We start from the raw sequence: 21,912 nt of genomic DNA, 5'->3' as shown, positions 1-21,912 counted from the left end.
CAGGGGTGGGCAAAGCAGAAGAATCCAGACTAGCTCCTGAACTGAGTGCTTCTCCTGAGAGTGGGAGTCACCAGCACCTGTTAGCTGGCCAGCTTTCCTGGAAGTCTGAAATGGGACCCAGGCATTCTATGTTTAACAGGTGCCCTAGACAATCCTTATAATAAAAAGAAAACTTGGTGAACAAAAATTTAACCTGTGAGTAAGCATAAGGCCTTTAGAAAGTCAATCAACTCTACGAAAAGAATTAAAAAATTATTTTATTGGGTAGTGTTCTCACTGTAGACAGGAAGGCTTTTTCCCCCTCAGTAAAAAGGCTTTTTAATTCGTACAATTGTTGCTATTTTTTTTTAAATACCCTAACTACTCTATTTACTTCTGGTGAAACAAAACCAGTCATTAAAAATGTTCTGTGCTTTTATTTTTCCAGACTGGAATGGAATGGCTCTCCTAAAAAATCCCCATGCGTGTACACACACACACACACACAAACACACACACACACAACCATTTCTCTAAGCCATTAAGTTTCCTTTTCTAGCTTCAGTGCAAATCACTTTTGTTTTTGTTCTGTTTTAATCATCTGGCATTCACACGTTGCTGTTAATATGTGCTTGTTTTTAATTAAAACAAGAATGTTTAAAAAATAAATAGCCCTAGTGGGTGTGACTAAATTGGTTGGGTGTGACTAAATTGGTTGGGCGTTGTCCTGTGCACCCACAGGTTGCTCATGCCTGAATTTCGGGCTCAGTCCCAGATGGGGTGTGTGTGGGAGGTAGCCGATAGGTGTTTCACTAGGCGATCCTTGTTTCACTTTCACATTGACGTTTCTCTCTCTCCCTCTCCTTTCCTCTCTCTCTAAAATATCAATTTTTAAAAAATCTTTTAAAATAAATAAAAATTCCTGCAAAATTTACTTCTTAGGTCAGTGGTCGGCAAACTCATTAGTCAACAGAGCCAAATATCAACAGTACAACGATTGAAATTTCTTTTGAGAGCCAAATTTTTTAAACTTAAACATCTTCTAACGCCACTTCTTCAAAATAGACTCACCCAGGCCGTGGTATTTTGTGGAAGAGCCACACTCAAGGGGCCAAAGAGCCGCATGTGGCTCGGGAGCCACAGTTTGCCGACCACTATCTTAGGTCATATGCTTTCTAACATTTATAATGCCTTTTAAATTAAAAACTTCACATGACATTTACCACTGTAAATTATAATTTTTATCATCTCTCCACACATACATTTTGTATAGAACAAAACGTTTCCCATTGTCTTGGCATCCTATATAATAAAAGTCTAATATGCAAATTGACTTAATAACCGGAACGACCACCAGTGAGCGGGCAGTGCCAGGCCAGGGAAGACGGGTGCCAGCGGGCAGAGGGAGGGGATGGCGATGGGGCCGCCCGCTCTACAGCCTGTGGGTCACCTCCCCCAGAGGGAGGCCAGACTGCGGCTTAGGTCCACTCCCCTCAGGGAACAGGCCTAAGCCATCAGTTGGACGTCCCCCGAGGGCTCCTGGTCTGCTAGAGGGCGCAGGCTGGGCTGAGGGACCCCACCCCGCCCCCTCTAGTTCTTAAATAAAAACAATTTGGCATCAATACAACAATGTATAAGAAATCCAGAGTCTCAGACTGAAAGATGATCAAGCTCCACATTAGAAACTTTCTTCCCTAAATGACTATGTAATGGTTAGGACCAAAAGGCTTTAGGAATCCACCTGCCTTGTTGACTGACTTCCATATCTAATAAGAGACTAAATGGGTCTGTTAATTTATAAGGAGCGTAAGAACATGGGAGTGTAATAAAGCCTTAGATTTAGAATCAGAAGGCTTGGGTTTACATCCCATATTCACTTATTAGCCGTATTCTTGGGCAACTCACTAAAGTCCTCTAAGTCTTCACCTATACATGGATATAACATCAACTCTCCTCCTTTTCAAGGATGCTGTGAAGATCAAATGAGAAAATGTGTAAGTGCATTATAAACTGACAAGAGCTACTCATGGGTTAGCTATTCTTTCCTGGCTACCAAAGAGAGCAAAGACTTGAGATCATTATTCTGGTGAGAAGAGGCATTGGCATTTGAAAATTCCAGGATGTTGGGGGCATGCTGGAATAAAAGAGCCTGATCATTCAGGTACAGCTCAAGAATCCTAAAATGTGTTTGATATCTGGGTCCTTATTTTAGTTTAATAACATGCTGGTCTTAACTAACATCTTAATAAGAATTAAAAGGCATAAGATCTTAGCCAGATTGGAATTCCTTCTCACCAAAAAATAAAATGACCTAAAAGCAATAGCATAATATGCTTGCATTCTCCCCAATCATCCAAAATTTATGCAAACAAAAGCAATACCAAATCCCATTTAGTTTGTAGAGCCGCAGTATTAGCCACAAAATGACTTTCCATACCCCAGAGCACACCCCAGAGTTGCTATTTCATAACTGTGCTTGAATCTAACTCCCCACATATAATATTACTGATTGGTAGAGTTCAGTCTGCCAGCACATATTCAGACCATTTTTAAAACATTAATTCTATCATTGCCAAGCATCTTTATAAATACTATACAACAATTTTATTAGCACAGCATGGCAATTTTAATGGGAAGAAGACATTTATGAACATGTATTAGACTCCTACTAAATACCATGTCCTGTGAGGTGTTTTCACATATATTTGCTCAGTTAATTCTCACAATGAAGTAATGTCAACGGCACTTTACAGATGAAGAATGAATACTCAAATTGGTTATTAAGTGACTAGCCCAGGATCATGCATAAGAAAACAGTATAGCTTAGACCCAAGGTAATTGCTTTGAGTTAGCGTGATTCCAGTAACCAGTGGCAAAAAACATGAGGTTAAGTTTAGTGCCATGGTCAAACTTAATAGACAGTTAGCAATATCCTGAGGCACTTTACCTTCCTTGCTTGAGAAGTTATTGAGCTGTAAATATACACTTCTCCTAAAGAAACAGTTTCTAACTTTAAAATTTAAACATCAAGATTTATTTCAGCTAGCTGTTTTCTGAGAAAACATTGCAAAGGAAACATTAATTCACTAAATACAGCAATAACTGTTTTATAAATAAGATAGCTCTTGAAAATCATATCTTAAAAAGTGCCAAAATTACTTGTGTCTTACAAACATGAAAATATTTTACATAAGAAATTTAAAATATTATATTAGAAAAATGCTTCCTATAACCACAGCTCTTTTAAAAATTAAATTTAGCCCAGCTGGCGTGGCTCAGTGGTTGAGCATCAACCTATGAATGGGGAGGTGACGGTTCGATGCCCGGTCAAGGCACATGCCTAAGTTGCAGGCTCTATCCCAGTATGGGGCATGCAGGAGGCAGCCTATTAATGATTCTCTCATCATTGATGTTTCTATCTCTCACTCCCTCTCCCTTTCTCTCTGAAATCAATAAAAATATATTTTTTAAAATGTTTTAATAAATAAAAATTAAAGTTAGCTTTAACCTAAATATCACTATTCACTATATTACAAGTGATATTGTTGGTTTTCCCTGATAATTAATTCCCATGAATAAACTAATATTTATAAAATAAATATTTTAGTCCTAACCGGTTTGGCTCAGTGGATGGAGCATCGGCCTGCAGACTCAAGGGTCCCAGGTTCGATTCCAGTCAAGGGCATGTACCTTGGTTTCGGGCACATACCCAGTAGGGAGTGTGCAGGAGGCAGCTGATAGATGTTTCTCTCTCATCGATGTTTCTAACTCTCTATCCTTCTCCCTTCCTCTTTGTAAAAAAAAAAATCAATAAAGTATATTTAATAAATAAATAAATAAATAAAATATTTTATTTTATTATTTTAAAATATATATATATTTTATTGATTTTTTCACAGAGAGGAAGGGAGAGGGGGAGAGTGTTAGAAACATCGATGAGAGAGAAACATTGATCAGCTGCCTCCTGCACACCCCCTACTGGGGATGTGCCCGCAACCAAGTTACATGCCCTTGACCGGAATAGAACCCCGGACCCTTCAGTCTGCAGGCCGACGCTCTATCCACTGAGCCAAACCGGTTTCGGCAAATAAAATATTTTAGAAGGGCTCGGAAATGAACAATATAGTAAAGATAGCAATGAAGCCCTAGCTGGTTTGGCTCAGTGGATAGAGCGTTGGCCTGCGGCCTGAAGGGTCCCGGGTTCGATTCCGATCAAGGGCACATGCCAGGGTTGCAGGCTTGATCCCTAGTACGGGGTGTGCAAGAGGCAGCCAATCAGTGATTCTCTCTTATCATTGATGTTTCTATCTCTCTCTACAACCCCCTTCCTCTCTGAAATCAATTTAAAAAAAAAAAGAGATAGCAATGAAATCTAAAAGCCTGTAGAACTTTCCAACAAAATGGTTCTAGCAAAAATAATAGAGTTTGATGGCTACATTGTTATCTGGTTAGAGTATTCACAGATGCAAATAAATGCAGATTTTAATACCTTCATTAGGTATAGTAGTTAAGAGAGCAGGTTTAGGAGCCAGACTGGCTGAATTAGAACCCCAGTGGGGCAAATTCCTACCCCCATGCCTCAATTTCCTCACCCATCCTACCTAATAATAGAGTAATATGCAAATTGACCATGCCTTCGCTACACCCACCAGCCATGCCCACCAGGAAACGGTCGCAGGGACGTTGGGGTGCTGCGGAGCCCAAGGCCGGGAGCCTGCACGAATCGCAGGCAACGACCAGGGGGTTGGCTCCCAAGATCCGTAGCAGGGATGTTGGGGTGCGGCCGAGCCCAAGGCCGGGAAAGCCTCGGGCGGAGGCTTTCCTGGCCTTGGGCACCAGCGGGGAGCCTGCACAGATCGCAGGCAATGACCAGGGGGTCGGCTCCTACGATCCTTAGCAGGGACGCTGGGGTGCAGCAGAGCCCAAGGCCGCCGCCCGGGGCCAAGCCCCGACCCTGAAAGAAGGCAGAAGGCGGTGGCCACAGCCAAGGCCTGGGTCCCCGGTGCCGGCAGAAAACTGGTGCAGGCAGTCAGGTGAATGAAGGTCTATTGCACGAATCTTCGTGCAAACGGGCTGCTAGTTTGTTATAAATAGTTTTACCTGTTATAATTATATTTGGGGAAAGAGTTTCCACCCTACCCCACATGGAACTTTCGGAGCCTATTGAGAAGGGAACAGGAGGAGGAAAAAAGAAACCTTTTAAATGCTAATTATAATTCTTCAAGACAGAAACATCTTTAAATAGTAAGATACAAATGTTCTTAAGTTTTAAAATTCACCAAAATAAAACTAAATCCCCAAATATTAACAGGGGGGAAAAAAACACTTAAAAATTCCATGATTGTAACCTAACATCTACACTAAACTAACAGGACATTTGGGTGACATGAGTGATGGATAAAGGGCTCCTATTTCCAGGTACTTTAATGAGAACAGAACCATACTGGTAAGGAAAAGAACACTGGAGAAGAGATTCAGTTCTAGGTCTAAATAGATGAGTAAATGTAATTAAGCCACTTCTCAGCTGAAACAGGTGTCTGTTTCCACATCTGCAAAAGGAACATTTAAGAGACAACCTAAATTTGTTATTCTACCTGTAAACTTCCTAAAGTCAGTTAGATGTCATTCTCTAACAGCAAGCTATAGGTTAGGCATTAATCCATGAGGGTAGCAAAAACCAAATGAATTTATGTACCCTAGAATTCTGCTACTGTAGCAAAATTCTGCAATTGCTATAAGCCAGCGATTTTCAACCTTTTTCATCTAACGCCACACATAAACTAATTTCTAAAATTCTGCGGCACACTTTCAGCTTTGGGCTCAGGAGGCATAGGTGCAACTTTTTCAGTCTTTCCGAATCTGGGTTCATCTGATACCACCCACCTCCACCATGCCACAGAAGTTCAATCCCAAGGGGATCAAAGTCATATACCTAAGGCTCAATGATGATGAAGTCGGTGCCACATCTGCCTTGGTCCCCTAGGCTTGTATCCAAAAAGCATTGGTGATGATATTAACAACGCAACCAGTGATTGGAAGGGTCTGAGGATTACAGTGAAACTGACCATTCAGAACAGAGAGGTCGAGATTGAGGTAGTGCCTTCTGCCTCGGCCCTGATCATCAAAGCCCTCAAAGAACTGCCATGAGACAGAAAGAAGCAAAAAAGCATTAAGCACAGTGGAAATATCACTTTTGATGAGAATGTCAACATTGCCGGACAGATGAGGCACCGATCTTAAGTTAGAGAACTCTCTGGAGCCATAAAAGAGATCCTGGGGACTGCCCCATCTGTAGGCTGCAATGTTGATGGCCGCTACCCTCATGACATCATAGATGACATCAACAGTGGTGGAGGGGAATGCCCAGCTAGTTAAGAAGTACAAAGGAAAATATTTCAATTACAGATCATTTGACAATCAATAAAAATAAAAAAATTCTGTGGCACACCAAAAATTATATTTTTTGTCTAACAACAAAAAAGGGTATAATTTTTTTTTTTTTTCAAAGAGAGGAAGGGAGAGGGACAGAGAGATAGAAACATAAATGATAAGAATCATTGACTAGCTGCCTCCTGCATGGCCCCTACTGGGGATTGAGCCCACATCCCAGGCATGTACCCTGACCAGGAATCAAACCGTGACCTCCTGGTTCATGGGTCGACGCTCAACTACGGAGTCACACCAGCTGGGCAGTATAATTTTGATTCATTCACACCAGACAGCTATTATTGTCACTTTTTAAATTTGACAATCTAAGGGAAAAGAGATCAGTGCCCTTGACTAAATAGGTCTTGCATGTTTTAAAAATTCTTGTGGCACAGTGTGCCATGGCAGACGGGTTGAAAATCACTATTAAGTCTTATGTTGAAACAGGGCATCAACGAAATAAGCTTGAATATTCCATGAAACATAATGCACTAAATACCTCTGCATTTACCTCTGCCCTCCCCATAACTCCATTAAAATGGAATTAAAAACATAAAATACACAAAGACAAAGAATAGAAAAATACGATAACAGGGCCCCGGGTCCGGGCGAGGCCGCGGGCCCCTGGATCCGGGTGAGGCCGCGGGCCCCGGGTCTGGGCGAGGCCGCGGGCCCCGGGTCCGGGTGAGGCCGCGGGCCCCTGGATCCGGGCGAGGCCGCGGGCCCCGGGTCCGGGTGAGGCCGCGGGCCCCTGGATCCGGGCGAGGCCACGGGCCCCGGGTCCGGGTGAGGCCGCGGGCCCCTGGATCCGGGCGAGCCTGGGCCCCGGGTCCGGGTGAGGCCGCGGGCCCCTGGATCCGGGCGAGCCTGGGCCCCGGGTCCGGGTGAGGCCGCGGGCCCCAGGATCCGGGCGAGCCTGGGTCCCGGGTCCGGGTGAGGCCGCGGGCCCCTGGATCCGGGCGAGCCTGGGTCCCGGGTCCGGGTGAGGCCGCGGGCCCCTGGATCCGGGTGAGCCTGGGTCCCGGGTCCGGGTGAGGCCGCGGGCCCCTGGATCCGGGTGAGCCTGGGTCCCGGGTCCGGGTGAAGCCGTGCCCCCCCTGGGTCCGGCCGAGACCAAACCAGAGGGAGTCGGACCTGCATTATCACCATTTGTCCACCATGCAGAGCTGAGGGGTCAGTGCCGACATGTACTCATAAGGAACTGGTGGACATTGATATTGGGTCTCAAAAGAACTGTTGGTCCAGAAAGAAACTCACTACAGACTGATTTTTTGCCTGTCAGCATAACTATTATTGCCCGTCGCACATTCAATTCTTATAAGTACATCTCTAGTGACACATGATTTCGCTCATCTAGGGGAAATGATGAACAACATGGACTGATGAACAAGAACAGAACCATAAACAAGGAGGCATCGATCGGACTATCGGGCCTCAGAGGGAGGATAGGGGAGGGTGGGGGGAGAAGGGAGAGATCAACGAAAGGTCTTGTGTGCATGCATAAGAGCCTAACCAATGGTTAAGTTCAACAGGGGGTTGGGGCATCCATGGGGAGGGGTGTGGGATGGGAATGGGGGGATGAGGACAAATATGTGACACCTTAATCAATAAAGAAATTTAAAAAATAAAAAAAATAAATAAAAAAATAAAAAATAAAAATAAAAATAAAAATACGATAACAAAGTTTTCGGAAGCTAAAACGCAAATGGTTATTTGATTTAGCAGAGCAAAGAAAGCAAAAGCTATAAGCATGTTAAGGAAAAGCCCCAAACAAAATGAATTGTGTTGGGATAAACCAGAAAAGCTCAGAATGCTTCTGAAAGTGGAGAATGCAGGTAGGCCTAAAAAAAGGAGAAGAGGGTAAAAGTTCCACCCCAAGGTTCCCTCCTTAACTCCAGGTATCCACTGGTCAGAGGACAGGAAGTGTGTTCTCTGGAAACTGAAGAGACTCTGTACTTAAGCACAACAATGGGCAACCAGTCTAAAAATCTGGGAATTAATGGAAACCTGAAAGGTAAATATCCCCAGCTCTTTCCCCACGCAGCTCCCCAAATGTTGCAGCCAGGTGTGTAAGTCAATGACTGAAGCATTCTCTCTGGAGGAGAACCTGGCCAAGAGAAAAATATCTACAAATACTGACTGCTACAGGTAACCCCCACCCCACCCCCAAAAGTTGGGTCCCTGGCTAATCACTTTATAATGAAAACCACCAGTTAACTTTCAGAAGCCCCCAATGTAGCAAATTCAGCTTTCAGTTTTTCCATGGTTCATTCTGGAATATGAGTAAGATAGCCAAGGTTATACATTTAAATAAAAAACCAAAACAAATAATCAAGGAAATAGAGATGGTATAGGAGGCTGAAGAAATATTTTTTAAATTATAATTAACATACTCAGAAGAGGACTATTTCATCCATAAAACAAAAATAGAAAACTATTAAAAAGCAACATTAACTCTTGAAAATTGAAAATAGGATAGTAGAAATATAAAACTTACTAGAAGAGTCTGAAGATGAAGTTTAAGACATCTTCGAGAAAATAGAGCTAAGAGACAAAAAGATGAAAAATGGAAAAGATAGAAAAATTAAAGGACCCATCAGCCTCTAAGTTCCAAATACAAATAATAAGAGTTCGAGAGAGAAAGAATAGGAAAACTGGGGGAGAAGGAGAAATTTGGTTTGAATTTAAGAATTTAAGAAAAATCTCAGAAATGAAAAATCCAAATTGAAGCCCTCGTGTGCCTAGCACAATAGATAAAACAAGACCTCCAGTGAGGCTGACTATCATCAGGGACAAAGATAAGATCCTAAAAGCAATCAAGGAGGGGGAAAAATCATGACTCTAAATACCATCAGACTTTGATTATCAGTAACAGAAGCAAGAAACCAATAAAACAATATTTGTTAAACTCAAAAGAAAATACCATTCAATCTAGAATTCTATACCCAGGGAAACTATAAATCAATTATGAGAGAAAATGAAGACATTTTCACATATGTAGATTCACAAATAAATTTATACCCCATGCACCCTCTTAGGAACTTTATGGAAGAATTGCTTCAAGTATCAACAATAAAGGAGGAAGATATGAGGTCCAGGAAACAGGGGGCTCTCAACATAGGGAGGTGAACGAAATACCTAGGATATGTGAGAAGGTAGATCCCAAGATAGTAGCTGAGCAGGCCTAGAGAACAATCTGTACAGATTTTTTAAATTAGCAGTCTAAGGCCTGGCCAGTGTGGCTCAGTGGTTGAGCATTGACCTATGAATGGGGAGGTCACAGTGCAATTCCGGTCAGTCCATATGCCCGGATTGCGGGCTCAATCCCCAGTGTGGGGCGTAAGCAGCCAATGATTCTCTCTCATCATTGATGTTTATATCTCTCTCTCCCTCTCCCAACTCAATAAATCAATAAAAATATATTTTAAAAAATAGCAGTCTAAGACCAATGTTTAGAAAAATGGCATTAAATATCAAAAGAAATAGCTCTAAGAGTAGAAAATGGAGGTAACTGGAGGAGAGGCAGAACGTTGGGGGGAGTGAGTAGTATACTTTATATAGGCTTAGTATTGATAAATATTAAATTTTAAAAGACTCTTGCCCTGGCCAGGTAGCTCCATTGGTTGGAGTGTCCTCCAGTACAATCTGCTTTGGTTGTGGGTTTAATCCCCAGTGGGGCGCATTTGAGAGGCAACCAATTGATGTTTCTCTCTCTCAAATCAATAAAAACATATCCTCGGTTTGAATTAAAAAAAAATTTTAAGATTCTTGAAAGGCTAAAAAGGATGTTTTAAAATCACATCTAGCCCTAACTGGTTTGGCTCAGTGGATAGAGCGTCGGCCTGAGGACTGAAAGGTCCAAGGTTCAATTCTGGTCAAGGGCATATACCTTGGTTGCGGGCACATCCCAAGTAGGAGGTGTGCAGGAGGCAGCTGATGGATGTTTCTCTCTCATCGATGTTTCTAAGTCTCTATCCCTCTCCCTTCCTCTCTAAAAAATCAATAAAATATATTTTTAAAATAACATCTAAAAATAAAATTTTCCAAGCAAGATTTCTGAGGGGGGGGGGGTGGAAATAATGAAAGAAAAATAAATTTTCAAGACAGAGCAATATCAAAGTACTTGGAAAATTCTACATCTTAGCATAGAGTGTGACTTTGAAAAAAAATAAGAGCAGGAAAAATGTTCTGCTCATAGATACTCAAAAGTCATAACTACAACACCAGCAAAAAGAGAAAAATGGAAGAAAACATTTTAACATATTATGTATTATTGGGAAAAGTTCATGGTTTATAGCTACGTCAAACACATCACAAATTAAATTTCCCTTTTCACTCAGTTAAGCAGATGCTAAACCAAAGTCAACAGAAAAACCTGATTGCATCACATTTTAGTCAGAACTGAAAACACTTAAAACACCATGTTGCTTCCTTAGGAAAGGAAAGCACAAATATTGTGAATCTGTTGGAACAAGGGAAAAAGCATTCTGAGTCAGTCTTTATCCTCTCCTGAAGACTGAACAAATAGGGGAATTCATGTACAAATCTGAAACAACTGCTGCCCAGCTTTCTCTAATATCCCAAGAAGCTGCATCTCAATTAGGAAATATGCTTTTCTCTATCCTCAAATACTTTACATCTATATTTTCTATGGCCCTTTCACAGAAAAACTGGAAGTATAATCTGGTACTTGTTTATCATACTTAATATAACCTACTTAGAGTCAATGAGTGTTAAGTATTTAGTTATTGATCACGTGATAGGCTCTTCATGGAAAGGCAAGCAGAGGTGTTGCCTGCTATTTACTCAGTTTTATGACATTTGGAGCACTGTAAACAGGGGGAACCGCTGGATTTGAGGTTTTTATAAAAATAATCTTCTACTGATTTTTGTCTAGGGGTGACTTTTATTTTGTTTTTTTTCCAAACATATTTTTATTGATTTCAGAGAGGAAGGGAGAGGGAGAGAGATACAGAAACATCAACAATGAGAGAGAATCATTGATTGGCTGCCTCTTGCACGCCTCACACTGGGGATCATGTGGGGATCGAGCCCACAACCCAGGCATATACCTTGACCAGGAATTGAACCTTGACTTCCTGGTTCATAGGTCAATGCTTAACCACTGAGACACCCAGGCTGAGCCAAGTATGACTTTTAAAATGTCTAATATGCTGAAGCACTTTCCAACCAAATCTATTCTAGTAAAAACACTTGCTCTCAATTTTCAGCATAAATAAAGACAATGAGAATAGATTAGACAGGTGGTTTAATTGTAGCATACTTTATGGCTTTCAAGTTGAATGCTTAAAAATGTTTGCTTCATCGTTTCTTGCCATCAGGAAGAAAACACACTTTAAACTTTTATATAAAATTTGATGTTTTTTCCTTTTTGAAGTCTGAGAAAATGCGTTAATATCTCACAAAATATAATGCATAACCAAAAGTTCCTCCAGCTTAAGAAAGTAAATATACTGTTTATTGTTTCATGCTTACTTCACAGAAAGGAAACAGCTAACTAGAATATGAAGAAATGCTCAAACTCACTAAGAATAAGAAAATATAAATTAAAATGAGACATTATTAAATGGCAAAAATTAGAAATGTGGACAATACCAGGTGCTGGGGTGATGGGGAATACAATGCCTATGGGACGTAAACTGACACACCCATTCAACAACCTAACAATATTTATTCCACAATGCCACTGTTTTCACTTAAAAAACTGTATTGCTTCCTTAGGAAAAGAAAGCACAAACACTGCGAAAGCACAAATACTGAGTCTGTATCACGAAGAAATTCTCAAACACATCCATAATGGACATGTACAAGACTGTTTATTGGTAGGATTGTTTATGGTAGCCTAGGCATCCATCACTATGGGAATGGATGCACACCATGGAATACTATGCTGCAATTAGGACCAATTAGCCAATATACATCCAAAAACTTACTTAGCTCTTAAATCAATGCTAAGTGAAAAAAGTAAAAACCAGAGCAAGATCTATAGCATTTTTACAGGGAGAATTCTATAGCTAAATTCTACAGTAGTATGACATAATGAGGAATTTTGGAATTAAAGATACATATAGGATCAAAGACATATAGCAAACACATCAGAAAGGGTGCTTGTGGGGTGGGAGAGGAAACTGGGCACAGGAAGGGGGCTAAACAAAGGGCCTTTATACACCAATGCTAGACTGTGCCCAAATCACAGACTGTGAAGTCCAAATTCAGAATATTTTTCATTTGTGCATATATTAACTTATTCATTTTTTAAATTTTGTATTTATTTATTTCAGAGAGAAAGAAGGGAGGAAAGAAACATTGATTTGTTGTTCCACCTATTTATGCATTCATTGGTTGCTTCTTGTATGTGCCCTGACCGGGAATCAAAATTGCACTTGGCGTGTCGGGATGATGCTTCAACGAACTGAGCTAACTGGCAGGGCCTATTCCATAAAAATTTACTAAACATGTCAAGTGCCAAGTACTATGCTTAAATATAAACTTTTCTTTTATTTCTGCTGAAGGTTTTTTAAAAAAACAAAAAACAAAAAAACAACCTCAAGAATGTTTTATATGTTCTAAGATAGGTTTCAACTAGAAGAAGAAGGGGGAAATAATTTAGATTAGAATATAGTATATACTATAGTCTGAGAAAGTCATCATTCTTAAAATAGATTAATTTTATAGCATAAAAATTTATACTTACAATTTTTTCATTAAATATAAACACACCTTGAAATTCTTTAAATGACAAACTTAAATAAAAAGCTGAAATACAAAGAGAAATCTAAAGCCCTACAAAATTACACTGTCACATTTCAGTTCACAGGTGAAACATCTTTTCTCGTGGCTCTCAAGTATGAAACAATTTCTTTTTTTAAGAAATGTTTTCTAAACTATTTCAACTGCTCCAGGAATACTTCTTGCCAGATTTCTGTTTTCTAAAAGATTTCACAAGCCGAATGCTGGCTGTCAATGTAGGTGTTGCAGTTAATATGGCTCATTACACAGCACTGCTAACAAAATTAACACATTCAGTGAATAGTGACATATCTATTCCACAGAAAATGATGCTTTCCCCCCAAATTACCTATTCCCCTCTTTTTTTTTACAAACCCCAAATGTTAATTAGTATATACGATAATATTGGTAAACAAAACCAATAGCAACTCATAGGACATCATGTGTCTAGTGCTCTAAAATTATAACTCTTCAGTATTTTATTCTTTAATACTAAGTGTTAGTAGGTGGGAGGATCAAAGCTGAAGAACAGGAATGGTTGAGCTAACCATCCACACTACTGGAAAAACCAAAGTCACTTGATCTGTCAGTGAGGTGTGCAGAATCATCATCGTACATAATAAAGACAACAAAGGCCTACAAACGATAATGTAGCCCGACCAGCATGGCTCAGTGGTTGAGGTTCAACCTATGAACCAGGAAGTCAAGGTTCGACTCCGGGTCAGGGCACATGCCTGGGTTGTGGGCTTGATCCCCTAGTAAGGGGCATGCAGGAGGCAGCCCATCAATGATTCTCTCTCATCATTGATGTTTCTATCTCTCTCTCCCTCTCCCTTCTCCTCTGAAATCAATTTTTAAAAAAAGATAATGTATTTTCATTGAATAATCTATAATAATAAGAGCGTAATATGCTAATTAGACTGGACATCGTTCCGGATGTCCTTCCCGACGACCTTCTGGAAGAAGCCGAGGTGGCGGGGGCCGAGTCCCTTGCACAAATTTCGTGCATTGGGCCTCTAGTAGCTAATATTGAGCTTACTATGTGTCAGTCACTGTTCTAAACATTTTATATGCATTATTTAATCCATCCTCACCACAACCCAATGAACTAGGTACTATTATTTTCCCCATTTTACAGATCATTTTTCAAATCAAATGTAAGCTCTTTCTCATTACCTTTGAAACCTCCACCAAATGGCCTCAACTTCCCTCTGTTCCCTCTTTGTTACCATTCCAGACATTTCTGACTCAAAAATATGACTGATGTTTCTCATATGAATTAGTCAGTTCTCTTCTCTGGCCAACCTCCTCCTCCTTCTCCCTTACAAGCACAGAAAATTCCTTCATGAATATGCTCTCTTAACTCATTCCTTACATGCTTATTAAAAGTAAAGAATATAGAAGTATAGAGTATAAAAAGTGGTTACCTCCCTGCAAAAAGGGAACACCTCAATAACAGTCCTTAACATTTTATAAAAATAGGAATATTCTATACATATCATTCTATAATGTGACTTTTAAAAATAATTTTACAATGGACATCTTTCTACATCAGCATATAGAGATCCTCTGTATTCTTTTTTTAAAATATATTTTTATTGATTTCAGAGAGGAAGGGAGGAGTGAGAGAAACATCAATGATGAGAGCAAATCATTGATTGGCTGCCTCCTGCATGCCCCCTACTGGGGATCGAGCCCCCAACCTGGGCATGTGTCCTTGACCGGAATTGAACCCAGGACCCTTCAGTCCACAGTCCGACGCTCCATCCACTGAGCCAAACTGGCTAGGGCTCCATTGCATTCTTAACAGCTTAGTGGCATTCCACTGTGGGGACCCATCATACATAATTTAACAAATCCCCTAACTGAGGAACTTCATTTTTTACTATAACAAACAATGCTATAAAGAAAAGCTGTACTACAGTTTCCATGCAAGTGTATGAATATTATCCATAGGACAAATGTCTAGAAGTGGAATTACTTGGTCACAGCGTTCACACATTTTAAATTCCAATAGGCATTGTTAAATTTACCTCCAAGGAAACTTACATTCCCACCAACAGTGTGTGAAACTTCCAATTTCCCCACATCCTCATTCACTACTGGCTATCATCAACTTGTTTAATCTTTCACTCTAATAGACAAAAAATAGTAATTATATGTTTTATTTTATATTTATTTAAATGATTAGGATTATTGACTTTACAGCTTAAATAGATTTTTGAATTTATTATTAGTTGTAAATTAAGCTGAACTGCCTATGAAAATAAAAAGTATTCAAGAAGCACATTAAGAATATAACTGGGGAGATTGGTAATGTTTAACCAATTTGAAATTTTTAGCGTGGAGTAAGACAATGAAGCCAACCACAAATGGTTTGATTTCTTCATAAAAGCACACATATCTTTCAAGTGAAATGTATTGTTGTCAGTTCTTCAAGCTATGCCATACATTTTAGAAATGTTTCTTTTAAAAGAGTATACTCAATTCCATAGTCATATATTAACTTTTTCATCTTTACTTACTCATAACATCTCTTTATGTGATCAGTCCACTCGATTTTTTGTTGCTTATTAATCTGACCTTTGACCTTTTATCTAATTACACTCTTAAAGCAAGAGTGTAATTAGTATCTAGCTACGAACTCCCAACATAATTAGGACAATAATATAGGTTGTTGTATTAGAACATTAAAAGAAGTAAATGTGAGGAAAACATATAGACCCACATACGCTATGAATGCTTACACAAATGCAATGTCCTTGAATGCTGATGCACTGTCAAAGGCTAGATGTCTATGATTATAATGCTACTAGCAATGATGGCTTAACTGAGCTATTCACACACTTTCTCACCTGATTTTCTTTGTGGCCACCTCCAGGCAACAATTTTTTGTCAGGAGGACTCTAATTAATTCTAACAGGGACTCTGACCTTATTATCCTGATAAGTTAGTATCTCTAACTGCAAAAATAAGTACCACAAGTTATCTAGCACACTAGAAAGGTTTTGGCTCAAAACTAATAAATCACTAAACCCATCTCTACCATTCCTTTAATTCTCAATTAAAATTATATTCCTCACTAAACAAACGGATCCTTACAACTTTTTCCAAAGTCAAAGTCTTGCTACTTTAATATGCCCACGTGGCCTATCCAAATGAGCGCATGACAGATACAGCACATCACCTTTCTCATGTGTCAGAGACTGGGAGAGATAGGCCAGGGGCAGGAAAGAGCAGAAAACCAATGTGACAGAGTGCTAAAACCAAGCAATAAATTATCTTTCAGTCACTCACGGCTGCATTTTGAAAAAGCTGATACAAAGCAGGGCCTATCATTCCTTTGGAGGAATACGAGTGTTCTATAAAAGTACTTTCCTAACTCATAGCAACAGTGCTGCCCTGCCTCCCCTCGCTTAACAGGCCCAGCAAAAGAAGGACGGTTGGGTTATAAAGACAATGACAAGAAGCTCTGTATTCTGACAATGGGAGGGACCAGTGAAGATCAGCTTTCTGGGCTGTAAACCATGCCAGACTGTTCTGCTAATCCTCCCCAAATCCCACAACGTTGGGGTGGGGGTGGGGACAGAACAGAAAAGTTCAAAGTTGAATCAAGGACTGTTGCTCTGGATTACAGGAGGTCGTAACACTCCTACTTAAATGTGGGGGGAGGGGCAGGGGCAGGGAAGGGACATATACAAAAGCCTGCATTTATTAAAAACACAAAAATAAATTTTAGCCTTGATCCTTCTGATGTGCTAACCAACATCTGCCCCCAATCACTTGCCAGCCACGCTGCACGGAAGGCACAGAGTAGCAGGCGTTTTCACACAGGGAGGCTGGAAGAGATGCTACTAGAGTGTAAATTACTAATTAGCTCAGTAGAAGACAAAGAGAGAAAATACCTGTCACAGAATGCTGTTTACAACATGACACATAATAAAAACAACCCTGAACATTTCAGAAGAGTGCCTTACCTTTCAGACTTCTATTAACATGTAAATGGCAAAGGAACAGTATTATAGTCTTTAAAAACTGACCATGCCTAAGAAACAATAATGCCTGACTGGGAAGAATGCTTTCCAAATAATTTGTAATTATATCACCTTTATGAAAGCAAAGTGTTTTTAATTTTACAATCAACTGTAATAAGAAGCTATATTTCATCAGTTTGATGATCACTTAAAATGGGGGAAAGGAAAAAAGGCTTACAAGTGCTGTAATTTACATCTGTCAGAGTACAGCTAATAGTCCTTTCACTAAAATCAGACAGGGCTCATTCTGCAGGACATACCTTTACCAAAAGGATAAGCTACCATTTTAATAAGAAAGACAGAGAATGAGCTGGAAGGTGGCAGTGGAGATGGGGGGTCAATTAAATCTCCTTATATGACAACTGAAAAGACTCCCAAAATGTAGGTTATTTGGGGGGAGATAATAGAATGTTACAATATTTATATTCATTCCCTTACCATAAGGCAAACCTATCAGTATGAATTGCAACCAATGGTCTTTTACATTTTCCACTTAGATCTTTTCCATCTCCTTAAAGCTACAAAAGGATCTTCAGAATATATCTTAGGCATGGTGTTGAACAGCTCTGTGGCTCCTGTTTTCACATAATAACTTCCCATTCATCATCAATACTTAGCATATCCTGAGGACCCACTCATGTGTGAGCACACCATGCCAGGTCCCCAACAGAGGGGTACACCATGACACAGTTTCTAATGATGTGGGAGGGGCCTACAAACTCATCATTCATAGGTAAAAGAATGTTTTTCCGAATAGAATGAAGAAAACAAACCATAATAGCACAAAATCCACTGATTCCTTTGCTTCACATGCTTGACTAAAATAAAATACATACCTACTTGCTGATACACTCAAGACATTTTCCCTTCTCTTTTAAATATTAAGGCCTTCATATCCATTTCCTTTTTAAATTTACTTGTTTAGAAATATTCAAGTGAGATAAAAAAATAAAACGAAAACCACTAGTGACTTTAAATAAGGGTATATAGAAGTTCCCTGTTCCATTTTTGTAACTTCTGAAAGTCTAAAACATTAAAATAAAATTTAAAGTCACCCAAAATAATCAAGTTATTAACTACAGATATTCTCTAATAGGGTTGTCAAGTTTCAACCAGTTGACAAATTTAGCTCATGCTAGACACTTAGTACACACTAATTATTAGGTATCTTTTTATTTTTATTTTTTTATATATATTTTTATTGATTTCAGAGAGAAATGGAAAGGAAGAGAAACATCAATGAGAGAATCATTGATGGGCTGCCTCCTGCACACCACCTACTGGGGATCGAGCCTATAACCCGGGCATGTGCCCTAACTGGAATAGAACCCGGGACGACCCTTCACTCCACAGGCTGATGCTCTATCCACTGAACTATACCAGCTAGGGCTAGGTATCTTTTTAAAAGAATGGATCATTTGTACTAAATGAATCACTGGGTGGGGGATGCTGATAATGGGGATGTCTATGCATGTGTGGGGGCAGAGGGTAAATAGTAAATTTCTATATCTTCCCCTCAATTTTACTGTGAACCTAAAACTGCTCTAAAAAGATAAAGTTTTGCCCTGGCTGGGTGGCTCAGTTGATTGGAGCATCATTGTCCCACACACCAAAGAAGGTTGCGGGTTTGATTCCCAATCAGGGCTCATTCCTAGGTTGCAGGTTCGATCCCTGGTCAGGGCACGTACAGAAGGCAACCAATTGATGTTTTTCTCTCACATTCATGTTTCTCTCTCAAAAAGAAAAAAAAAAATCAATAAATATATCCTTGGGTGAAGATAAAAAAAATAAAAAAAATAAAGTCTTAATTTTATAAAACAAATGCATCAATTTACTTAACCAAATTAAAGCATGCATAAATGTACTTAGTACATTATTTATACAGGCAAACAAACAGGAGATAGTAAAAAGTCAGCAAGAGTCTTCAAACCTGTACGATATATAACAGGTCCAGGGCCCTTTTCTAGCTAAAAAAATAACCATTAATCTGCAATGCTATTAGGCATTTTTTAAATTGTTTTTGGGTCATTTTGTCTTATAAAAACAATTTTATAATGAAAAATTAGGAGTATGTAAGAACCTTGATGTAATCTTTGCATTAGGTATAACCCTTAGGGTGTTTGTCTCTGGTTCCCCATCTAGAAAGGACCTGAGAAATAGTTAATAACAGAACCAAAGGGATAATTTAAGGATTGGCAAACAAGACACATTAAGCGATTAAAATAAACCAGCACTGTGCAGCAGTCAAGTAGAGACAAAGCACAATGAATGAGAGCACACACTTTGCTAGCAACATGCCAACGTTGGAATCCTATCCCCCACCACTTGGTAGAAATCTCCCTTATGAACTATTAAAAAAAAAAAAAAAAGATTAAATGTATCATTTAGTTACTACTTGGCAAAAGAAAAACTCCAAATGTTACTTGTACTAAAAGATTATCTGAGTATAACCTTGGGCAAATCACTTAATCTCAAGGAGCCTCTATTTCTTCACCTGTAAAATGGGAACAGGAATAGTGCCAATCTCATAGGGTTGATGTGAGGAGTAAATGAGTTATAATCTGTAAAGAGTTTACAACCATGTCTGACACAAAAACACTATAGATGGCAGCTACTATTATTAAGTTTATGAAGAACTAGCATCTTCTTAATACTTTAATAAGCAGATATTGTCACTCAAAAATTGAGAATGAGGCCAGAGAACAAATGTAACTATCGTATTAAGTGTGTGCTGGTTAGATAGAAAGCAGACTCTCCTTATAAAGAATATAATTAAATGCTAGAAAAGGTTATCTACAAAGGTTGCCACATTACCTCTGAAGATTTATAAAAATAGCATAAATCTTTATCTACCTGGGTTGATTTAAGTGGGATATTGACTGAAGTTGCTGGATAAACTAGAGGTCCTTTCAAGTTTTCGTCCCATCCAAAGAATCTACAATTAACCAGAAAGACATTTAATTATGTACAACCTACTTACTCAAATCTGAAAATATAAACTTAAAAGTTTTTGCTTAGCAAATACGATTATAAACAAAATAAAGTTAACTTGAATAGAATTCTACTTGATGAACAAATGAAAATAAAGCTTAAATTTATCACCAGAATTATTACTGATAAATAGTATCAGCTGAACTAAAAGATTATCTATTTTCAGTTTTAGGAGTGTCAAGTAAGAAATAACCATTCACAGAGAATTGATGATTTAGCACACTATGGCAGCAGACAGAAACAAAAGACAGGACTGAGCCAGACTCTTCTCCTTGGTGGTTCTTATACCTTATATCTTCTTCTTTACCCATGTTATTAAGTCTAAAATAATTTATGTAAGAACACAAGTATAAAACAATTACATTATTAAAATGGCAATACCATTTTACTAGTAATTCCAGCCCAAACACATCTGTAAAGAAAGAAATTCTCACACACATCTCACAGAAACACACACCTCATACCAAAGTTACTCTTCAGCTTGAAAGTTAATATTTAAGATTAATCTTCTTGAAACTTAGCAGCAAAAATAGTAATTTTTAAAAATCCTGTTAAAGTGCTAAATCAATCTAGTCACCTTGAATACCTGCTTAACAGAATCCACAATCCATGAATACAATTAGCAGCTGAATTCAGAAAGATTTAAGATTCTAAGTTATTTATATATATTAACAACCAATGTTTCTAATATCCACAAATCAAAATCGAATCTTTGCTATTACAAATGCCTTTAACCTAATCTTTGCCTTTACACAAACACCCACAAAACAGTAGTACTCCAAAGAATTTACCTGCCTTTGAAAAAAAATTATCTTTGTGTATCTCAATGTATACTAATGAAATAACCTCAAATAAGATCCTCAAGAACAGTTTGCATTTTTAAAGTAAATTATATTCTATCCTTTAGTACCGTTAAGTATAATCATTCGTAGTCTTAGCTAAATGTAAGACCTTCAGACTAAAAATCATCCAAATACTCAGTAAGAAAAACCTAAATTTTGTCTCAAATTTCTTCCTTTAATTTCCCCAAGTGTCTTAAAAATAAAAAATCTTCTGTAAAGTTAATATTAATATTGGCTTTCTTTATTCACACCTACAACATAGGAGAGGCAGTAAGCTGTCCAAAGCTCCAGCTTGCATTATATACAGAGGTTTTCTCCACGATAAAAATTACTCATAAATTCATTATTTAACCTATAAGTCCCACTTCAAAATCCTCCACTACTCTATAAATCTCCCTTTCTTTATTTCATTTTGCTAAATGGATGCTACCTACTACACTATGAAATGTCCCACACAAACCTAAAAGCAGCTCATGAACTCAAAGCCCTCACAGCCCTGATTTAAATCTCTTCCTCAGCAAACTTCCCTGGTTGGTCATTTGCCTCTTTCTGAAATGATTTTTCAGTATTCTCCAGCCACCAAACACAGCTAGGTAGAAATCTGGATATTTATCAAAACAAAAAGATCTTCATCTTTATCTCACTAACAGTGGGCTCTCCACTGAAAATGAAAACACTGTGGATAAAGCACTCTGCTTGCCCAGTGCTTGTCAGGAACATCACAGCACTGTCACACTACACAGGCACAGCCACCCTGTTAAAAAAAAAAAATGCACCCCGTTTTCCCAAGATCACAACCCCAGTGAAATGCAGAGGTTTTCAGCACGGAGCTGATGCTTTATCATTCAGACAAGAACAATATCAAATCAAAATGAGTCTCATCTCTTCAA

General features: G+C 38.9%; 1 protein-coding gene and 1 pseudogene across 5 annotated transcripts in view; one reads left to right on the top strand and one right to left on the bottom strand.

Moving 5' to 3' along the window:
- The window catches only part of USP49 (ubiquitin specific peptidase 49), a 103,935-nt gene that overhangs the window by 80,405 nt on the left and 1,618 nt on the right, over positions 1-21,912 (bottom strand). For all 4 annotated transcript variants that reach the window (XM_079780584.1, XM_079780583.1, XM_079780585.1 and 1 more), the window contains exon 2: positions 20,043-20,124. The gene's annotated coding sequence lies outside the window, so the exon portion shown is untranslated. The remainder of the gene's footprint in view (positions 1-20,042; positions 20,125-21,912) is intronic.
- LOC307105119 (large ribosomal subunit protein uL11-like) lies at positions 4,283-6,676 on the top strand (annotated as a pseudogene). Its single transcript has one exon. The product of its transcript is annotated as a large ribosomal subunit protein uL11-like (transcript).

This window comes from Cnephaeus nilssonii, assembly GCF_951640355.1.
Source record: "Cnephaeus nilssonii genome assembly, chromosome: 9".
Lineage (NCBI taxonomy): Eukaryota > Metazoa > Chordata > Mammalia > Chiroptera > Vespertilionidae > Cnephaeus > Cnephaeus nilssonii.
This window is presented reverse-complemented; position numbering and strand designations above follow the sequence as displayed.